This window comes from Leptonychotes weddellii, chromosome 14 (genome assembly GCF_054177405.1).
Source record: "Leptonychotes weddellii isolate Sample4059 chromosome 14, ASM5417740v2, whole genome shotgun sequence".
NCBI classification, from domain to species: Eukaryota; Metazoa; Chordata; class Mammalia; order Carnivora; family Phocidae; genus Leptonychotes; species Leptonychotes weddellii.
In genome coordinates, this window is record NC_138382.1 from 69,497,348 (window position 1) to 69,503,347 (window position 6,000).

Below are 6,000 nucleotides of genomic sequence, written 5' to 3' on the forward strand. Positions count from 1 at the left end.
TGAGATCATGACATGAGCCAAAATCAAGAGTTGGATGCTCAATTGACTGAGCCACCCAGGCGCCCCAACAGAGTTTTTCTAACCAAAAATCAAAGTACGTAATAATGAAAAAAAAATACGATAATCGTACACAGAGAGAAAAACCAATTAATGAACCAACATAAAGAATGCTATATGCCTATATTTATACATGTATACGGATCTTAATCAAAAGACATGCAAAACCTTTGTAAAAAATAAGGCTAGATTTTTTTCTAACCCACATAGAAACAAAATCCATATGAACAAACTAGAAGTAAAAAATCCAAATCATAAAGTATTAGCCAAAAATAAAGGGCATATTTATATGGTCTCGAGATGTGGATGCCATTCCAATTGAGAAAAAAATGTAGAGGCAAGAATGACAAAACACTGTACTCAAAAATGTGAAAATGACACCAAAAGAGATCATAAGTAAAACTAAAATATTAACTATGGACTCAAAGAAAATATCTACAATACATTTACCAAAGAAAACATACCAACCTAGTTGGTAATCAAAAAATGTAAATTAGACTGAAACACAATTTTTACTCATCGGATTGTCAATAAATTTTTTTGGCAATATTCAAAAGGAAAAAGACCCTCATATACACTGGTAATGAGAGGATAATCAGTATAGGCTTTTTGGCAGTCTCTGTCAGAATCAAAAATCTGCATCTCTTTGTCCAGTAATTCCACTCATAAAAATCCATCCTTTAAAAATACTCATTTATGTGTCGCACAAAGATACATACACACATATTTGTAGCATTACTCGTAGTACCAGATTAAAAGAAAAGAACAAACAAAACCAACATAGGAAACAACCTAAATATCCACAAATTATTAAAACAATTAATAGTGCATTCTCATTACTCAATAGCACCCATCCTCTAACGAAATAAGATGGCTGATGATAGTCAACGTTTATTAGTACTCAGTATATTCCACCCTGAGGTAAGTGCTTTTCATGTATTTTATGATTTTATTTTCCCCAAATCCTAGATAGGCACCATTATTATCCTTCTTTTCTTTTCATTTTTTATTAGTTTCAGAGGTAGAATTTAGTGATTCATCAGTTGCATATTAACACCCAGCACTCATTACATCAAGTGTCCTCCTTACTGCCCGTCACCCAGTTACCCCATACCCCATCTACCTCCCCTCCAGCAACCCTCAGTTAGTTTCCTAGAGTTCGGCATCCTTATGGTTTGCCTTCCTCTCAATTTTAATCTTATTTTCTTTTTCCTTCCCTTCCCCTATGTTCAGCTGTTTTGTTTCTTAAATTCCACATATGAGTGAAATCATATCGTATTTGTCTTTCTCTCACTGACTTATTTTGCTTAGCATAATACCCTTATTTTCAATAAAAAAATATTTAGCAAAGTAATTTACCAGATCCCACAGTTAGTAAGTGGTAGAGTTGGGATTTTAATTCAAGCAGTCCGATGGCAGAGCAGAAGGTACTGATTGCTAAGCTATATTTTCAAGGTGATACTATTGTCCATGACATTTTGTTAAGTGATAAAAGCAAGTTGCAGAGCAATGGGTATAGAATAATTCCATTTTCTGCAAAGAAGTATATCTCCTTTATATTTGTGTTTGTTGTGGTGTGTGTGTGTTTATGTGTATGTAGTTGCCTTCTGAAGTGAGATTATAGGGATGGAGTGAGGAATTCCTTCCATATTTAACTTTGTATGTAGATACGTCCTCTTAGAGATCCCACAGGGCTCTTTCCTGGCGTGGTTCTTCTCTTTTCAGTTCTCCAAAATCTCTCCTTCATGCCTAGTGTTCACTCCTGTATCAGATTAGAATTTTACCCAGCCATTTCCAGCTGTTAAATTCTAGATTCCAAGGCAAGTTGACATTGGAGATATGCCCCCTGGAATTCCTTTTTTGTAAATTATTGTCTTCTGTCCATTTCATTCCTATTTTGTAAATAGTTGTCTTTGGTATCCATATGATGGACCAGAAGTGCTTAGAGTGGGACTTTTGCGGAAACCCAGTCTCTTGTGTCCCTCTGCTGAGCTGGTAGTGCATCACCCAGATGTCTCCTGTGGGAGACACCTACTTCATTGCAGCCCTTCCTGGGGATATCCTCAGTCAGGATGGTAGTGTAATACAATACAATACAATAGCGATGACACAGTGCTTATGTGTACCAGACACTGCTCTAGGAATTCTACGTACATTAAGTCCGTTAGTTCTTCACAATACCCCATTTTACAGATAGTGAAAGCGAGGCACAAGGAACTGAAGTGACTTGCCTAAGTCCACACAGCTAGAAGGTAGAGTCCAGCTTGAGAATATGTGCTCTTATCCCCTGCATTACGCTAGCTTTCTCGTTCCTTTGTCTCCTGTCTTTGAGATAAAGGAGAGAAGATAGGATAAGGAAAAGGGAGGAAGATCATATGAAGAGGTTGATCCAACCCAGTCTCTGTTCCCAAAGAGCCCTCAGCCTGCCTACCTGTGGGCCTGACAGAGGAGATTCAGGATCCTGACCAGGCTAGGGGGCCTGCCAGGGAGTTAAGATCAGGCTCTGAATCTGTGAGGGAGCAGGCCAGGGCAAGTGCAGATCTACTTTCAGAAAAGTGCTCTCTTCTTTTTACCTACAGTGGGTGTTGGTGATGGAAAGGGAGACCCAGGGGCCTCTCCTCTGAATGCCAGAGCCCTGGGGGCATTGGCCCTGTGGTCTTCCCAGGAGAGAAGAACATTACTGATGTCCTCACTGAGCTCTATGCTCTGAGCCTTGGGGAAACTGGGCTCTAGAGGTGTAGCCTCATATCCCCAGGAAGGGAATTAGGGCCATGCAGCAATAGGGGTGGAGGTTTTCATGCACATGTATGTGATGTATGTACATGAACATGTGAGTTCATGCATTCATGCATGCTCTCTGTTTATGCATGTGCTCCTTATGCATGTCTGTGTGTCGGCTTATGTGTGCCTACCTGGAAGGAGAGGTGATGGCGTCTGACATCTCTGAAGTTCTGTGTCTGCAGGCATGACTATCTAGGTGCAGGTGTAGCGTTCCAGGGAAAGGATTAAGATATGGGTTCTGGAGCCAGTTGGAATAGATTCAGATGCTGGCTCTGCCTCCTACAGGCTGTGTAGCTTTTGCAATACTTAACTTTTTTGAACCTCAGTGTGTGTGTGTGTGTGTGTGTGTTGTGTGTGTGTGTGTGTGGTTTTTGTTTGCCTTTCTTAAACATTTTATTGCTTCAGTTTCTTAAAGCAGACATCCCAGTTTCACTAATTACTAAATGGGGGAACTTTGGCAAGTTGTTTAGCTTCACTAAACCACGTTGTCCTCATCTATAAATGCTTAGCAATCACAACTTTATTTTCTTTATTTTATCTTTTCCCTTTAATAGTCTTGATTTTTTTTAGAGCAGTTATAAGTTCACAGCAAAATTGGTCACATGGTCCAGAGAGTTCCCACATAGCCACAGCCCCCACACATGCATGAAACCCCCCCGATTATCAACATCCCCACTAGAATGCTACACTTGTCATAATTGATGAACCCCACTGACACATCATCATCACTCAAATCCATAGTTTACATTAGGGTTCACTCTTGGTGTTGTACATTTTGACAAATGTCTATTGACAACATTATAGTATCATAGAGAATAATTTCACTGGCCCTAAAGTCCTTGGTGTTCCACCTGTTCATCCCTCCTTCCCACCTATGCCCTGGTATCCACCGATCTTTTACTGTCTCCATAGTTTTTCCTTTTTCAGAATGCCATGTATTGGAATCCTATAGCATGTAGCTTTTTCAGATTGGCTTCTTTCATTTAGTAATATGCATTTAAGTTTTCTCCATGTGTTTTCCAGTCTTAATAGCTCTTTTTTTTTGTACTGAATAATATTTAATTGTCTGGATATATCACTGTTTATTTATCCACTCACTTACTGAAGGAAGGACAGTAGCAACGTCATACTTGGTGCTTCCAAGTTTGGCAGTTGTGAATAAAGGTACTACCAACATCCATAGATAGGGTTTTGTGTGGATATGAGTGTTCAACTCCTTTAGGTTAATTCCAAGGAGTGTGTTTGCTGGATCATATAGTAAGAATATGTTTAGTTCTGTAAGAAACTGCAAGACTGTCTGTACATTTTGAACTTCCACCAGTAATGAATGAGAATTCTTGTTGCTCTACATTTTTGTCAGCATTTGGTATTGTCAGTGTTTGAATTTTGGCCATTCTAATGGATGTGTTGTGGTATCATACTGTGGTTTTATTTTGCATTTCCCTGATGACATGTTTCCTTTGCTTATTTTCTATCTGTATCTTCTTTGGTGAGGTGCCTTTAAAGTCCTTGTCTTATTTTATTAGGGTTATTTATTTTCTTATTGCCAAGTTTTTGAAAAAGAATCTTTTGATACATATCTCAGCCTCAGGGAGCACAGAGCAGGGTGGCCAAGGGTGGAGAGAAGGGTAAATGGACAAATAGAAGCTTTCCATCACAACCCCATCTGGCGACCAGAATGATCTATATAAATTAGGAACAACTTTGTAATTATTTGGTTACTTCTCTGATCTACATCCTTCAAAGGGTCCCCTTGGTGACAGCCCGTGTTTTCTAAGTGGTTTGTCATGATATGTAATTATACAGAATTAACATGGAGTAATGTCAATTTTACTCATTTTTTAAGAGGGAGAAGAACAGCATTGTTCTATATTTATGGCATGGAATGAGAGCTTTGCTTGAATCTTAGCGATAGAACATATATAACCTGAATGTTTGCAAGTTCTTCTTCATCCTTCAGGAGAGTTGCTTCTCCCTTGAAAACTCAGCTTTCACAGGGTGATACATGGAAGTGTTCAATTAGTCTATTGTACACCTGAAGCTAATATAACACTGTATGTTAACTAACTGGAATCAAGATAAAAACTTAAAAAAAAAGAAAAGTCAGCTGTCCTGGGCCATGCCCCCATGCTCAAGACAGAATATCCTTGCTTGTCTTCCTGTGAGCTTATCTCTGCTACTGCTGTTTGCTCTGATTTGTTTCGCTGCAAAGTTTGATTAGATCTTCTCTCATTATTTCTCAAAACACACAATGCTCAAGGCTGTGTCTACCAAGACTTGAAGCTAACACAGAGAGGTAACAGTGGAGAAAACTATAAAATTAGGTGGCTGATCTTACTGTCCCTAGATGCCATTGGCTGTGTACTCTTTTTTAAGGGGCTCCCCTTCTGATCTTTTCTTTCCTTATCCTGGCAGCATAATCTTACGGCAAATTTCTCTCTCCCAGAGGAAAGTCCCCCTTTCTATGTTCTCATTTTCCCAAGTTCAAGTCCCTAGCAACATACTTCTGGACACACCCGAGGACTGTAGGGCTGCCAGACTTAGCAACTCTATGAGGAACTAATATCAATAATCTTCCCAGAGATGATACCATCCAGTGAAGACAGTCATTTACCCTTGTAGCAAAATGCATGCTATCCCAATCTGAAACTCTGCAATGATAATATCCTGGCTTAGGGCCTCCTCCAGAACAGTGAAAAGGTATTTTGTTTACAATTTTGTGGTACAAAAAAATCTCACTAGGAATGATCTCTCCCCAAAGAAAACTGACAGCAAAAACCCATAAGGAGTAGGTAGTAGAGGGTGACCAGTTGGTCACATAATCCATATTCCTGGATGGTAAGATAATGTAGTAAAAATGTCAGTTTCCCCAAATTAATACATATATTCAGTAGACTCACAAAATTCTAAAAGGGTTCTTTATAGAATATGTCAAGTCTACTCTAAAACTTGTTAATAAAAGAAAATCTGTAAAAGTAACAATATAATTTTGAAAACAAAGCAAAATAATGATGATGGGTTTGTCTTCCCAGTTAGAAAAACATACAACAAAGCTTTGCTAGTTACAACAGCATAGTATTGGTGTAAGAATGTAAAATCCAGCTGATGGAGCAGAGTAGAATCCAGAAATAGACCTAACCAAAAAGGCACTTAGCCTTTTTC

At 38.8% G+C, this 6,000-nt stretch overlaps 1 protein-coding gene across 1 annotated transcript in view; it reads right to left on the reverse strand.

Moving 5' to 3' along the window:
• Nucleotides 1–6,000, reverse strand: part of PDCL (phosducin like) — a 74,284-nt gene that overhangs the window by 63,895 nt on the left and 4,389 nt on the right. The window lies entirely within an intron of this gene.